Source organism: Triticum aestivum, chromosome 4B (genome assembly GCF_018294505.1).
Source record: "Triticum aestivum cultivar Chinese Spring chromosome 4B, IWGSC CS RefSeq v2.1, whole genome shotgun sequence".
NCBI lineage: Eukaryota > Viridiplantae > Streptophyta > Magnoliopsida > Poales > Poaceae > Triticum > Triticum aestivum.
The window spans coordinates 442,387,742-442,405,664 of NC_057804.1; positions in this window are offsets into that span (position 1 = coordinate 442,387,742).

Genomic DNA, 17,923 nt, shown 5'->3' on the forward strand with positions numbered 1-17,923 from the left:
CAGCGGATTAAACCTCATCTATGAGGAAACCCTTCGAAAAATGGAAGTAGACTGGAGCCGCATTGAGCGAAGCAACACAACCTTTAGAGGAATAATCCCTAGTCGGGAAGCATGCTGCAAAGGAAAAATAACACTGGATGTAGTATTCGGATCGCCGGACAACTACAGGTCCGAGGAGATCATGTTCCATGTGGCCCCGTTCAGCAGCGGATATCACGCTTTATTAGGACGAGAGGCATTCACAATTTTTCAAGCTATACCCCATTACGGGTACATGAAGCTCAAAATGCCCGAGCCCAACGGAATCATCACCCTCGCCAGTGATCCGGACGTAGCGCTCCGCGCCGAAAATAAGACAGCCGCACTAGCCCTAGAGGCGTTATCTGAAGCCCTAGCGGCCGAGGAACTCACAGCGCTGCGCTCCACGGTGAACAGGGATGACGTGATACTTGACAAAAGATCCAAGTCCACCCCTTTTAAGCCAGCGGACGAAATAGTCAAATTCCAAGTCCATCCAACGGACCCTACAAAAATGGCCTCCATTGGGGCACAATTAAACCCTGATGTAGACGCCGCACTACGAGAATTCGTTCGGGAAAAGACATCTTTGCCTGGCACCCTTCAAACATGCCAGGAATCCCACGCCGGTTGGCAGAGCACAGCCTAAATATCCTAAAAGGATTCGAGCCAGTCAAACAGGCTCTTCGGTGATTTTCCGAACCCAAAAGACAGGCAATGGGAGAGGAGCTAGCCAAACTATTAGAAGCCGGATTCATCAGAGACATAAAACATCCGGACTGGCTAGCAAACCTGGTAATGGTACCAAAGAAGGACAAATCCTGGCGCCTGTGTGTCGATTTCAAGGACCTTAACAAGGCTTGTCCAAAGGATCCTTTCCCCCTTCCCCGCATTGATCAAATTATCGATGCTACCGCAGGGCACGATTCATTGTGCTTCCTCGACGCATACTCCAGCTACCATCAAATCAAGATGGCGGAGCCAAACCAAGCCGCAACGGCATTCATTACTCCATACGGACCATTCTGCTTCAACACAATGCCCTTCGGGCTCAAAAACGCCGGCGCAACATATCAGCGCATGATTCAGACATATCTGGCAACCCAGATCGACAAAACAGTGGAGGCATACGTAGACGATGTGGTCGTCAAGTCTAAACACGTTGAAACTCTAGTAGACGATTTGAGGCTCACATTTGACAACCTACGAGCATATGACATTAAGCTCAACTCGGAAAAATGCGTTTTCGGCGTACCAGCCGGAAAGCTCTTGGGCTTCATTGTATCCGGTAGAGGAATTGAAGCAAACCCAGCCAAGATCCGAGCTCTGTCACAATTGGATATCCCAAAGGACCTCAAACAAATACAAAAATTGACTGGATGCGTGGCGTCTCTAAGCCGCTTCATCTCCCGCTTGGGAGAGAAGGCATTACCCCTTTATTGCCTCCTCCGGCGCACCGAACACTTCGAATGGACGGATGCCGCCACGGCCGGACTCGAAGAAATAAAGGCCATATTGGCAACAAATCCGGTCCTGGCCGCGCCCAACTTGGGCGAACCAATGTTATTATATATCGCGGCAACACATCAAGTTGTAAGCGCGGTGCTCGTCGTCGAACGAGAAATGGAAGGACACAAATTCCCTCTTCAAAAACCAATGTACTACGTATCCACTGTCCTAACTCCATGCAAGTCCCGATATCCACATTATCAAAAGATAGCGTACGCGGTGTTCATGGCATCCCGGAAGCTGCGACACTACTTTCAAGAGTGTTCGATAACAGTAGCCTCCGAAGTACCTCTTAACGACATTATAAACAACCGCGACGCGACTGGCAGGATTGCAAAATGGGCCATCGAGCTCCTACCATTCGACATGACCTATAAACCACAGTGAGCTATCAAGTCGCAAGTTTTGGCCGACTTCATCGCTGAATGGACCGAAGCCAAACTCCCTAAAGAGTACGCCGCATACTCCAATTGGATCATGCACTTCGACGGCTCCAAAATGTTGGCCGACCTGGAGGCTGGCATCGTCCTGACGTCCCCAACTGGAGACACAGTCCAATACGTACTCCAGATAATGTACACGGACTCCAACAACGCAGCCGATTATGAGGCCCTTCTACATGGCCTCTGGATGGCGGTCTCCATGGGCATTAAACGCCTAGAGGTGCGGGGGGATTCGAACCTCGCGATATCTCAAATAAATGGAGACTTCTACGCCAAGGATCCGAAAATGGCAACTTACCGTAACGCCGTTCTGAAAATGTCAGCTCGATTTGAAGGGCTAGAATTTCACCATATAGCCCGAGATAATAATCAAGCGGCGGACGTATTGGCACGTATCGGCGCAAAGCGTGATGCCGTCCCTCCCAACATCTTCCTGGAATGACTTTTCAATCCATCCGTACTATGGGAAGGGGAGTCCGGAAACAACAATCCGAACCCAACCGCACCGCCCGACACCGCACATTCTGACACAATCGGTGGTTCTGCCAATGAAATAACACCTTCAGCCCATGAAGTAATGGCAGTCATTTCCCCGTGGACCGAGCCATTCCTAGCTTACCTAACTAGGCAGGAACTCCCCGAGAACCAAAACGAGGCCCGCTGCATAGTACGGCGATCTAAAGCCTATAAGGTCCATGAGGGAGAGCTCTATAAGAAAAGCATAACGGGAGTCCTTCAAAGGTGTATCTCCGAAGAGGAAGGGCGAAATCTTCTAGCTGAAATTCATGCCGGACTCGGTGGGCACCACGCCGCAGCCCGGGCCCTCGTAAGCAAGGCCTTTCGTACAGGATTTTATTGGCCAACGGCCCGGGCAGACGCTCAGGATTTAGTCCAACGATGCGTCGGTTGCCAGCTCTTTGCTAATCAAAGCCACATGCCTCCCACCGCCCTAAAAACTATACCCATCACCTGGCCGTTCGTGGTCTGGGGGCTTGACATGGTTGGACCCCTTAAAGGAGGAACCCACAAGCAAAAATACCTATTGGTCATGGTGGATAAATTCACCAAATGGATAGAAGCCAAGCCAGTTAAGATGGCTGAATTCGGACCCGCGATAGACTTCATATCAGGGGTAGTACACCGTTACGGCGTCCCCCACAACATCATCACTGATAACGGCACAAACTTCATGGCCGATGAGGTTAAACTCTGGTGCAAAAACATGGGCATCAAGCTCGACTACACTTCAGTCTATCACCCTCAAACTAACGGTCAAGTCGAACAAGAAAATGGTCTAATCATGAGCGGCATCAAACCCAGACTAGTGCGGTCCCTTAAGGAATCCAACACGCACTGGGTAGAGGAGCTCGACTCCGTACTCTGGGGGCTGCGGACCACGCCGAACCGCACTACCGGATTCACACCATTTTTTATGGTATACGGCGCAGAGGCCGTTTTGCCCTGCGACATAATTCATGACTCACCTCGCGTGCGCATGTATGAAGAAAGAGAAGCCGAGCTGGATCGGTAGGACAGTTTGGACGCTTTAGAGGAGGAGCATGACGTGGCAAAAGCTCGTTCCGCATTCTATCAACAACAGGCTCGAAGATATCAAAGCAGAGAAGTACGGGCCAAAACTTACAATGTCGGCGAACTAGTTCTACGCCTGCCGGACAAGAAAAAGGACAAACTCAAGCCCAAATGGGAAGGTCCTTTCATCATCGACCAAGTCCTAACCTGCGGAGCGTACCGTCTGTGAAACGCATTGGATAACCGACTCAAGCCAAACCCATGGAACGCAGCCCGTCTCCGTAGATTCTACGCCTAGTGCCGGACTCTGAGTTCGTCTCCCTCCCCCGTCTATATTTTATACTTTAACTGTCTTTTGTCCCCCCCCTTTTTCTTCCCTTTTTCTCACGGGCCTTCGGTGGCTCGTCTACGCATTGTTCGCACACACTTGACGTGCTACTCGCACTCATTATACCCGGGGGCTTCTTTCACAGAAGCTTATTTATACGGGCTTTATACCCAATACATGTGTCACACTTCCGCATGTACCTTTTATTCACCATTATATGCATCGATATGACTTAAGTTTTGGCCAAGCTGGGTTGCCTGGCTCCTGTGCTTACCCCTACGTTCCCGATTGTTCGGCTAGGAGGTAAAGGGAGCATCTCTACGATTGTTACTGCCGGGTCAGCCGAATGTGTACCTCAGACTGGGTGAAGCTGAAAGCTAGCGTTCTTAAGGGAATATTCGGTCGGTGAACTGAAAGATGATTTCTTACCTATTTATTTATCTGCCCCCAGATGCTTTCCTGCTTTTTTCGTAGTCCGGACATGCACTTTAGGGCATGCCTCCCAGGGAAAGGAACCCCTAACGGAACTATTCTCCCTCGAAGATGTTTCTTAGTAACCATGTAATATAACATAACCAGTTGGGCACTTGTCTGATAAAGCACTAATGACCCCTATGCCTGGTCTCCATGCATGCCCCGATTTTTACATAATCGTGAGGGTATTCGGACACACTCCGGACTGTTGGGTCCCGAGGTTGAAGCGAAAAGGTCTGCAATGACAAACGATCTACAATTCGGCTAGAAGGCATTTTTCATGTCATTTCAAATTACATAGTCAAGCTGACTGATGGTATTCCTCTTCGATACCATCTAATAAACTGTCTAGTTTACAGTCCCGCTGTGAATACTTTGCAGCCAACTCTACTTGGTCGTACACTAAGCTCACAGGGATCTCCTTCCCATCGGGCTCCACCGGTCTGACCTCGGCCATGTGGTTGGGGTCAGCCTTCGCACACCGTGTCTTCACCATGGCCCAGGCCTGCCTGGCGCCTTGACGGCAGGCCGATATCTTCCACAACCGGAAGCGCCACCATGCTCCCTGAAGCTTCTCCGCAAGCTCTCCAAGACCTTCGGGCAGGGACATGGAAGGCCACAAGGCCTGGGCGACTCCGCTCATCACCTGCCGAACACGTTCGTGCAGTTGCAGCAGCTCGGGAAGTAGGTCACCCGTTGAACCGGGCATTTCCTTCGCAGCACGACCTGTGAGCACGCCTACAGACACATTTCTGTCAATCGACTTCCTCGCCAAACTCTTCTTTTCAAAAAGTTTGCACAAGCACTTACTATAAATGCCGCAACGAAGCCGCCGATTCTCCTTCACAGAGTCAGATAGCTGGGCCCGAACATCTTTTAGTTCCTCGCCCAGCTGGGTGTTGGCATCTTGGAGTTTGTTCCTCTCTTGCTGCACCCTCATAAGCACCTTCTCGCCGGCCTTCAGCTGGCGTAGTAGTTGTTGCTTGTCCGGCTCTAGTCCGGCGCCATCTGCAATATTATTGTCAGACTTATACACACGCCGCACTTCACAAACTACTTATCTTTCGAAGTATGTATTACCAGAGGGGGTCTCTGTGGCTCCCCCTGTGGCGGTTAGTGCGGCCTCAAGTTGGGCCTTGCACTCTTGAAGCTCCTGGGACAGATGGGTATTCTTTTCTGAAAGATCCTGCAAAATAAATGATCCTTAAATCAGTTATTCTAACTATTTTAAGTCTCGGGGGCTACTAATATATATATGGTCAAAATTCACTCACCCGTATGTCTTTCACATACTGCTCCGTGGCTCTGGTTAGACCATCTCGAGCGGCATGGAGGTGCACATCTCCCGCATTAAAGGCATTCAATGCCTCCGGGGAGAAACACGCGTCACGAAGAATTGTCCGGCGGCGCCTATGATTCATGGCGCTCTCCACCTCAGATCTGGTGACGGACAGCCTGTCGGCATCCTCCGTTGGAGGAGCATCCGGCGCACGCCTTGTGTTCGCCTCCCCCTCCGGACCAGGCGTTGGAGCCTGGCTGGCGGAGGCTCGATTGGCAACCTCTCCGGACACAGTCCGACGAGCGCTCTTTCTCCTGGAAAAATCATGAGCGTTAATATACCTCCCAGGAATCTTTCCTTTAAGCACGGTGGTGCGTCATACCGTTGCAGCGACGTTTCGATTCGCGCTGCACTCCTTTTCCGCCTGCTGGGCCGAGCTGCCCCTTGTTGGCCAGCCGCCGCGGGTTCAGCTCCCCGCCTCGAAGGCACCTCCTGCAGAACACCATTGGTATACAGTGGTTAGAGATAAGCATGGATGAGTAATGGTACCAGGACTCTGGTCACAGTTACCTGGGAAACCAGAGATATTCCGGGGTAGTCGACCGTAATGGCGACTAAAGCATTGTCAATGCTAAGTTGGTGGAACACCCCATCGGTCAGCTCCACCTTTATGTCCAGATCCTCTTCGGAGGCTGGATCTAGGGATCATTCCAGATCCTCGGGCTATGGAGCCAGGCTGTGTATGTCCTCCACGGCCCGGCGCAGTTCCTGCGTCGAAATCACAAAGTGAGATACTTAACTTTGGGAATATGGATCGGGTAGATAAACGTCCGCTTACCCAGCTCCGAGGGTTATTCATGGAAAATCCATTCGATGGACTAGCACGGAGGAAGTCCTCCTTCTCCCCTTTGTACAGGCCGGACAGGATCTTCACCAGATCGGCGACCGATCCCGGCCCCTTGCGGCCATGACGGGTGGCATCATCCTCCCCGTTGAAATCCCACATGGGGTGGCCCCTGTACTGGAGCGGCTGCACCCCCCGCATAATGCATGTGTCCATGACCCCAATCATGGTCAATCCGGAATGAGCCAATAATCTTATTCGGCCCATCAGATATTGGACGTCCCCATCATTCTCCCGTTGAGGGCTCTGCGGGCGCCAACTCAGGCGTTTCTTTAGAGGAGCGTTGCTGAACTACGGGAGGCCGATCCGTACTGGGTCCGGCAGCGGGGCGTCCTCCATATAAAACCATTCCGAAGGCCAGTCTTTGGACGCCTTCTTCAGGGTTCCGGATAGATATCCGGTCCTAGCGATGCGCCATATTTCAGCTCCGCCCACTTGATATATCGACCCCTCATGAGAACGGGGTACGAGGCAAAATAATCTCTTCCATAGTGCAAAATGGGCCTCAACGCCCAAGAACAGCTCGCAAAGGGCCACGAAGCCCGTGATGTGCAGGATGGAGGCAGGCGTAAGGTGGTGAAGCTGGAGCTTATAGAACTCCAGGAGCCCCCGGAGGAACGGATGTATGGGAAATCCGAGTCCCCTTATTAGATAAGGGACGAAGCATACCCGCTCTCCTTTGGAGGGATTGGGGACGCTCTCCGCCTGCTTTCCACCCTTGTAGGTGGCAAGTCCGGCTCGAACCGGAACCATAAAGGCTGGGAGAAGAAATCCCTCTGCTTGGAGCGTCACTAGCTCGCTATGCGGGACTGAACATCTCCCCCAATCTCCTGGCTGAGGGCTGGGAGCGCGAGAGGAGGAGCCGCGTCGACTGTCCATGATGGAGTGGATTTTTGTCAGAGGCGCTTCGATGAATACTCGCGGAAGGAGGATGGTGTGATTCGGATCTAGGTCCTCGCCTCTCTTATAGGCATCTTATTTGCGCAGCTAGGGGGTAAAGTGTAAAAATACCCTGGCTTTTCGCATTCGTACGACACGTGGAGGAGGGCCATTATTGGACATGGAAGCCAAGAAGCGCAACATTTACAAGAAGCCGGACACTATTCGGCAAGCACATGGAATTTGGAGGAGAACCCGCCTTGCAATGCCGAAGACAATGTGCGCACCGGACTCGTCGTCATTGAAGCTTGGTTCGGGGGCTACCGAGGGAGTCCTGGACTAGGGGGTGTCCGGATAGCCGAACTATCATCATTGGCCGGACTCCAAGACTATGAAGATACAAGATTGAAGACTTCGTCCCGTGTCCGGAGGGGACTTTCCTTGGCGTGGAAGGCAAGCTTGGCAATACGGATATGTAGATCTCCTACCATTGTAACCGACTATGTGTAACCCTAGCCCTCTCCGGTGTCTATATAAACCGGAGGGTTTTAGTCCGTAGGACGAACAACAATCATACCATAGGCTAGCTTCTAGGGTTTAGCCTCCTTGATCTCGTGGTAGATCTACTCTTGTACTACCCATATCATCAATATTAATCAAGCAGGAGTAGGGTTTACCTCCATCGAGAGGGCCCGAACCTGGGTAAAAACATCGTGTCCCTTGTCTCCTGTTACCATCCGCCTAGACGCACAGTTCGGGACCCCCTACCCGAGATCCGCCGATTTTGACACCGACAATCTCCCTAAAGAGAAGTGGCTTAAATATAATCCTCCTATTGAAGTGAAAGTAGTTGCACCTATTACAGTCGAAGAAAAGACTATTACCTATAGTGATCCTATTGTTCCTACTACTTATGTTGAAAAACCTCCTTTTCCTGTTAGGATAAAGGATCATGCTAAAGCTTCGACTGTTGCTCGTAAGAGTAATACTAGGACTTATACACATCCTGAGAAAATTAATGTTGAACCTAGTATTGCTATGGTTAAAGATCTCTTGGATGATGATTTAGATGGGCATGTTATTTATTTCTGTGGTGAGACTGCTAATATTGCTAGACCAGATACTAAGACACGTAGACCTGTCGTAGGCATGCCTGTTATTTCTGTTAAAATAGGAGATCATTATTATCATGGCTTATGTGATATGGGTGCTAGTGCTAGTGCAATACCTTATACCTTGTATCAAGAAATTATGCATGACATTGCACCCATTGAATTAGAAACATTGATGTTACTATTAAGCTTGCTAATAGGGATACCATTAAACCCTTTGGGATTGTTAGAGATGTTGAAGTTTTGTGTGAGAAGGTTAAATACCCTGCTGATTTTTTTGTTCTTGGTTCCCCACAAGATGATTTTTGTCCCATTATTTTTGGTAGACCCTTCTTGAATACAGCTAGTGCTAAGATTAATTGTGAAAAGAATATTGTCACTGTTGGCATAGATGGTATGTCTCATGAGTTTAATTTTGCTAAGTTTAGTAGACGACCTCGTGATAGGGAACCACCTAGTAAGGATGAAATTATTGGTCTTGCTTCCATTGCTGTTCCTCCAACTGATCCGTTAGAACAATATTTGCTAGACCATGAAAATGATATGTTTATGAAGGAAAGAGAGGAAATAGATGAACTGTTCCTTAAACAGGAACCTATGCTGAAACATAACCTTCCCGTTGAAATTCTTGGGGATCCCCCTCCACCCGAGGGTGATCCCATGTTTGAACTCAAACCATTATCTGATAATCTTAAGTATGCTTATCTTGATGAAAAGGAAACATATCCTGTTATTATTAGTGCTAACCTTTCAGAGAAAGAAGAAGAAAGATTATTGAAAACTCTAAAGAAGCACCGAGCTGCTATTGGATATACTCTGGATGATCTTAAGGGCGTTAGTCCCATGTTATGCCAACACAAAATTAATATGGAGGACGATGCCAAACCAGTTAGAGATCCTCAAAGATGATTAAATCCCAAGATGAAGGAAGTGGTAAGAAAGGAGATATTAAAGATCCTTGAGGCAGGTATTATTTATCCCGTTGCTGATAGTGAATGGGTAAGCCTTGTCCATTGTGTTCCTAAAAAGGGAGGTATTACCGTTGTTCCTAATGATAAAGATGAATTGATCCCGCAAAGAATTATTACAGGCTATAGGATGGTAATTAATTTCCGCAAGTTAAATAAAGCTACTAAAAAGATCATTACCCTTTACCTTTTATTGATCAAATGCTAGAAATACTATCCAAACACACACATTTCTGCTTTCTAGATGGTTATTCTGGTTTCTCTCAGATACCTGTGTCAGCGAAGGATCAATCTAAAACTACTTTTACTTGCCCTTTTGGTACTTTTGCTTATAGACATATGCCTTTTGGTTTATGTAATGCACCTGCTACCTTTCAAAGATGCATGATGGCTATATTCTCTGATTTTTGTGAAAAGATTTGTGAGGTATTCATGGATGATTTCTCGGTTTATGGATCCTCTTTTGATGATTGTTTGAGCAACCTTGATCGATTTTTGCAGAGATGCGAAGACACTAGTCTCGTCCTGAATTGGGAAAAGTGTCACTTTATGGTTAATGAAGGCATTGTCTTGGGGCATAAGATCTCCGAGAGAGGTATTGAAGTTGATAAAGCCAAAGTTGATGCTATTGAAAAGATGCCATGTCCCAAGGACATAAAAGGTATAGAAGTTTCCTTGGTCACGCCGGTTTTTATAGGAGGTTCATTAAGGACTTTTCTAAAATCTCTAGGCCTCTGACTAATTTATTGCAAAAAGATATTCCTTTTGTCTTTGATGATGATTGTGTAGAAGCATTTGAAATACTTAAGAAAGCTTTGCTCACTGCACCTATTGTTCAGCCACCTAATTGGAATTTACCTTTTGAAATTATGTGCGATGCTAGTGATTATGTTGTAGGTGCTGTTCTAGGGCAAAGAGTCGATAAGAAATTGAATGTTATCCAGTATGCTAGTAAGACTCTTGATACTGCCCAGAGAAATTATGCTACTACTGAAAAAGAATTCTTAGCAGTTGTGTTTGCATGTGATAAGTTGAGACCTTATATTGTTGATTCCGAAGTTACTATTCACACTGATCATGCTGCTATTAAATATCTTATGGGAAAGAAAGATGCTAAGCCTAGGCTCATTAGATGGGTTCTCTTGCTCCAAGAATTTGATTTACATATTATTGATAGAAAGGGAGCTGAGAACCCCGTTGCAGATAACTTGTCTAGGTTAGAGAATGTTCTTGATGACCCACTGCCTATTGATGATAGTTTTCCTGATGAACAATTAGCAGTCATTAATGCTTCTTGTACTGCTCCTTGGTATGCTGATTATGCTAATTACATTGTTGCTAAATTTATACCGCCTAGCTTCACATACCAGCAAAAGAAAAAGTTCTTTTGTGATTTAAGACATTGCTTCTGGGATGACCCACACCTTTATAAAGAAGGAGTGGATGGTGTTATTAGACGTTGTGTGCCTGAGCATGAACAGGAACATATTCTACGTAAGTGTCACTCCAAATCTTATGGAGGACACCACGCTGGAGATAGAATTGCACACAAGGTACTACAATCTGGTTTTTATTGGCCTACTCTCTTCAAAGATGCTCGTAAGTTTGTCTTATCTTGTGATGAATGTCAAAGAATAGGTAACATTAGTAGACGTTAAGAAATGCCTATGAATTATTCTCTTGTTATTGAACCATTTGATGTTTGGGGCTTTGATTATATGGGACCTTTTCCTACCTCTAATGGTTATACACATATTTTAGTTGTTGTTGATTACGTTACTAAGTGGGTAAAAGCTATTCCAACTAGTAGTGCTGATCATAACACTTCTATTAAAATGCTTAAAGAAGTTATTTTTCCAAGGTTTGGAGTCCCTAGATATCTTATGACCGATGGTGGTTCACATTTTATCCATGGTGCTTTCCGTAAGATGCTTGCTAAGTATGATGTCAATCATAGAATAACATCTCCTTATCATCTGCAGTCTAGTGGTCAAGTAGAGTTGAGCAATAGAGAGCTCAAATTAATTTTGCAAAAGACTGTGAATAGATCTAGAAAGAATTGGTCCAAAAAACTTGATGATGCATTATGGGCCTATAGAACTGCATACAAAAATCCTATGGGTATGTCTCCATATAAGATGGTCTATGGAAAAGCGTGTCATTTACCTCTTGAACTTGAACATAAGGCATATTGGGCTATTAAAGAGCTCAATTATGACTTCAAACTTGCCGGTGAGAAGACGTTATTTGATATTAGCCCACTTGATGAATGGAGAACCCAAGCGTATGAGAATGCCAAGCTATTCAAAGAAAAAGTCAAACGCTGGCATGACAAAAGGATACAAAAGCGTGAGTTTAACGTAGGAGATTATGTGTTATTATTCAACTCTCGTTTAAGATTTTTTGCAGGAAAACTTCTCTCAAAATGGGAAGGTCCTTACATTATCGAGGAGGTCTATCGTTCTGGTGCCATAAAAATCAACAACTTCAAAGGCACGAGTCCGAGGGTGGTAAAAGGTCAAAGAGTTAAACATTATATTTCAGGTAATCCTATCAATGTTGAAACTAATATCATTGAAACCATAACCCCTGAGGAATACATAAGGGACACTTTCCAGAACGTTCCAGACTCCGAAGAGGTATAGGTATGTGGTACGGTAAGTTAACCGACTCCAAAACAACTCCAATGGCAATTTTTATCAGTTTTGGAATATTTAAGAATTTTAGGAAGAAAGAAGTAGTCCGAAAGGGACACGAGGCCCCCACGAGAGTGGAGGGCGCCCCCCCCCTAATGGGCACCCCCCTATCTCATGGGCACCTCGTGTGCCTCCCAGACTCCGTTTTCTTGCATGTTACATATTTTGGTCGGTAAAAATTCATTATATATACTCCCGAAGGTTTTGACCACCGTATCATGCAAATATCCTCTGTTTTCGTTTCGAGCTATTTCCGTTGCAGATCTAGAGCACCATGACTTCACCCTCCTCCAACAACGAAGACAAGGATGCTTGGCTATTGAAGATTGAGCTGAAAAGAGAAGAACTAGAAGAGATCAAGAAGGATGAAGGGATCAAGAAGGACATGGAGGTTCAAGCTCCGGCGGTGAAAGAAGAAGACATCCCTCAACCTTTACCTAACCTTTTCACTCCAATAGAGATTGAAGCTTTCAAGATGATTGAGTTAGCTCGCATACAAAACAAGTATCTTACACATGAGAATATTCTGTTGAAGGATCATATCGCCGGACTCAAGGGCATTATCCGCAAGTTGGAGGAGCTTTTACACTTGATGTGCGATTATCCACCGTCATCATCACCACCTCCATCACCTCCAAGGATATAATCACATGGGTATGGGCACTCCCCTTGGCAACTGCCAAGCTTGGGGGAGGTGCCCCGATATCGTATCACCATCACACTCCTATCTTTACTGTTTTATTTAGTTCGATCCTTTTAGTAGTATCTTGATCTAGTAGATTCAAGTTTTGATATCAAGTAGTTTTGAGTTTTGCATTGTGATCTCTTTTTGTAATCGAGTCCGTGAGCTATCTATAATAAAGATTAGTGTTGAGTCAAGGGCTTTGCTATGTTGCTATGATCTTGAGAAAGTAGAAAGAATACAAGAGTTCATATTGATCTTATGGATAGTGATAACTTCACATATAGAAAGTATGAGGCATAAAAAAATGTTGAGAGTTGATGAATGTAGTTCTGATCATTGTTGCAATTAATAGGAAGTGATAAGGAAAGAGGGGTTCACATACAAATATATTATCTTGGACACCTTTTTATGATTGGGAGCACTCATTAAGTATGACATGCTAAAAGAGTTGACGTTGGACAAGGAAGACAACATAATAGTTTATGTTTTCCGACATCATAGTTAAAGTATATTGTCATTGACCTTCCAAACATGTTGAGCTTGCCTTTCCCCCTCATGCTAGCCAAATTCCTTGCACCAAGTAGAGATACTACTTGTGCTTCCAAATATCCTTAAACCCAGTTTTGCCATGAGAGTCCACCATACCTACCTTTGGATTGAGTAAGATCCTTCAAGTAAGTTGTCATGTTGCAAGCAATAAAAATTGCTATCTAAATATGTATGACTTATTAGTGCAGAGAAAATAAGCTTTATACGACCTTGTTGTGGAAGTAATAAAAGCGACGGACGGCATAATAAAGGTCCACATACAAGGGGCAATATAAAGTGATGTTCTTTTGCATTAAGATTTTGTGCATCAACCCTAAACGCAAATGACAACCTCTGCCCTCTGCGAAGGGCCTATCTTTTACTTTATGTTTTTACTTTATGTTTGAGTCAAGGTGATCCTCACCTTTCCCTTTTTTATTTTATCCTTTGGCAAGCTCCTCGTGTTTGAAAGATAATGATATATATATATATATCCAATTGGATGTAAGCTAGCATGGGCTATTATTGTTGACATCACCTAAAGGTGAATACATTGGGAGGCAACACAATAAGCCCCTATCTTTCTTAGTGTCCGGCTGAAACTCCATAACCACAAGTACTGCGTGAGTGTTAGCAATTATAGAAGACTATGAGATAGTTGAGTATGTGAGCTTGCTGAAAAGCTCTATTGTTGACTCTTTCTGATGTTACGATAAATTGCAATTGCTTCAATGATTGAGATTATAGTTTATTAGTTCCCAATGAAGTTTTTGAACCATACTTGACATTGTGAATTGATTGTTACTTGAGCATAAGAAATCATATGATAAAATCTATATATGTTGCTGTTATAAGAATGATCATGATGCCCTCATGTCCGTATTTTATTTTTATCGACACCTCTATCTCTAAACATGTGGACATATTTTTAGATTTCGGCTTCCGCTTGAGGACACGCGAGGTCTAAGCTTGGGGGAGTTGATACGTCCATTTTGCATCATGCTTTTATATCAATATTTATTGCATTATGGGATGTTATTACACATTATATCTCAATACTTATGGCTATTCTCTCTTATTTTACAAGGTTTACCATGAAGAGGGGGAATGCCGGCAGCTGGAATTCTGGCTGGAAAAGGAGCAAACATTGGAAACCTATTCTGCACAGCTCCAAAAGTCCTGAAACTCCACAAAACATCTTTTTGGAATTAATAAGAATTTTTGAGCAAAAGAAATACACCAGGGGGCCCACACCCTGTCCAGGAGAGTGGAGGCCCCCCCCCTACAGGGCGTGCCCCCTATCTCCTGGGCCCCCTGGTGGGCCTCCGGTATCCATCTTCTGTTATATCAGAGCTTTTACCCTGGAAAAAAATCGTGGGCGAGCTTACGGGATGAAACTCCGCTGCCACCAGGCGGAATCTTGGCAGAACCAATCTAGGGCTCTGGCAGAGCTGTTCTACCAGGGACACTTCCCTCCGGGAGGGGGAAATCATCACCAACATCATCACCAACGATCCTCTCATCAAGATGGGGTCAATCTCCATCAACATCTTCAGCAGCACCATCTCCTCTCAAAACCCTAGTTCATCTCTTGTATCCAATCTTGAATCAAAACCACAAATTGGTACCTGTGGGTTGCTAGTAGTGTTGATTACTCCTTGTAGTTGATGCTAATTGATTTACTTGGTGGAAGATCATATGTTCAGATCCTTTATGCATATTATTACTCCTCTGATTATGAACATGAATATGCTTTGTGAGTAGTTACGTTTGTTCCTGAGGACATGGGTGAAGTCTTGCTATTAGTAGTCATGTGAATTTGGTATTCGCTCGATATTTTGATGAGATGTATGTTGTCTTTTCCTCTAGTGGTGTTATGTGAACGTCGACTACATGACACTTCACCATTATTTGGGCCTAGAGGAAGGCATGGGGAAGTAATAAGTAGATGATGGGTTGCTAGAGTGACAGAAGCTTAAGCCCTAATTTATGTGTTGGTTCGTTAGGGGCTGATATGGATCCATATGTTTAATGCTATGGTTAGGTTTACCTTAATACTTCTTTTATAGTTGCGGACGCTTGCAATAGGGGTTAATCATAAGTGGGATGCTTGTCCAAGTAAGGGCAGTACCCAAGTACCGGTCCACCCACATATCAAATTATCAAAGTACCGAACGCGAATCATATGAACGTGATGAAAACTAGCTTGACGATAATTCCCATGTGTCCTCGGGAGCTCCTTTCTCATTATTAGAAATTGTCCATGCTTATACTTTGCTACATAAAAGATTGGGCCACCTTGCTGCACTTTGTTTACTTTATTTACTTGTTACTCATTACCGTTTATCTTATCACAAAACTATCTATCACCTACAATTTCAGTGCTTGCAGAGAAAACCTTACTGAAAACCGCTTATCATTTCCTTCTGCTCCTCGTTGGGTTCGACACTCTTACTTATCGAAAGGACTACGATTGATGCCCTGCACTTGTGGGTCATCAGCGTCGGCCTGTGTAGTGTCCTTATTTCCTCTTTGGTGCAAAGGGAGCAAGCACAAGCGTGGAGTACCGAGGCATCAGGCAAATGTTACCATTTCGGTGCAATGAGATCGAGACTAGCAGAGCGGCAGGACGGAGGTCACCGTGGAGACCAAGACAGCGTCATCGCCAGTGCCTTTGGCAGCCGAAGACCGACTTTAGTCAGGATAACTTGTACTAGATGTTCCCTTTCAAAATGGCCGTTGTTGGTGCCCTTCCTGCTCAATATTTGGGAAGAGGACCAGGGCCTCTATAAATAGGACTAGCCACCACAGTAGAGGGGATGGAGTTCTCATCAGATCCAGAGGCGACCGAACTCACCCAAGTAGTTCGCCGCACCAGCTCCACGGTAGATGCAAAAAGTAAAGATGCAAATAAAGGTAGATTGAAAGCAAATATGATAAGAGATAGACCCGGGGGCCATAGGTTTCACTATAGGCTTCTCTCGAGATAGCATAAGTATTACGGTGGGTGAACAAATTACTGTCAAGCAATTGATAGAAAAGCGCATAGTTATGAGATTATCTAGGCATGATCATGTATATAGGCATCACGTCCATAAGAAGTAGACCGACTCCTGCCTGCATCTACTACTATTACTCCACACATCGACCGACTCCTGCCTACATCTAGAGTATTAAGTTCATAAGAACAGAGTAACACATTAAGCAAGATGACATGATGTAGAGGGATAAACTCAAGCAATATGATATAAACCCCATCTTGTTATCCTCGATGGAAACAATACAATACGTGCCTTGCAACCCTTTCTGTCACTGGGTAAGGACACCGCAAGATTGAACCCAAAGCTAAGCACTTCTCCCATGGCAAGAAAGATCAATCTAGTAGGCCAAACCAAACTGATAATTCGAAGAGACTTGCAAAGATAACTCAATCATACATAAAAGAATTCAGAGAAGATTCAAATATTATTCATAGATAAACTTGATCATAAACCCACAATTCATCGGATCTCGACAAACACACCGCAAAAAGAGTTTACATCGAATAGATCTCCACAACAGAGGGGGAGAACATTGTATTCAGATCCAAAAAGAGAGAAGAAGACATCTAGCTAATAACTATGGACCCATAGGTCTGTGGTAAACTACTCACAACTCATCGGAGGGGCAAGGATGTTGATGTAGAAGCCCTCCGTGGTTGATTCCCCCTCTGGCAGAGTGTCGGCGAAGGCTCCAAGATGAGATCTCGCGGATACAGAAGGTTACGGCGGTGGAAATTGTGTTTCGTGGTGCTCCTGGATGTTTTCAGGGTACATAGGTATATATAGGAGGAAGAAGTACGTCGGTGGCCGCCCGAGGGGGCCCACGAGACAGGGGCACGCCCTATAGGGGGGGGGCTATCTCGTGGGGCCCTCGGAAGCTTCTTGACTTGCACTCCAAGCTCTCCGGATCACGTTCGTTCCAAAAATCACGCTCCCGAAGGTTTCATTACGTTTGGACTCCGTTTGATATTCCTTTTCTTTGAAATACTGAAATAGGCAAAAAAATAGCAATATGGGCTGGGCCTCCGGTTAGTAGGTTAGTCCCAAAAATGATATAAATGTGTAAAATAAAGCCCATAAACATCCAAAAGGGGTAATATAATAGCATGGAACAATAAAAAAATATAGATATGTTGGAGACATATCAAGCATCCCCAAGCTTAATTTCAGCTCGTCCTCGAGTAGGTAAATGATAAAAAGAGAATTTTTGATGTGGAATGCTACCTAGCATAATTTATAATGTAATTTTCTTTATTGTGGCATGAATGTTCAGATCCAAATGAATACAAAATAAAAGTTCATATTGATAAAAGAAATAGTAACACTTCAAGCATACTAATCAAAGTAATCATGTCTTCTCAAAATAAATGGCAAAAGAAAGTTCATCCCTACAAAATCATATAGTTAGGCTATGCTTCATTTTCGTCACACAAAGATGTTCCCAACTTCTATACCCCCGATGACAAGCCAAGCAATTGTTTCATACTTAAATAATCTCAAACTTTTTCAACCTTCACACAATACATGAG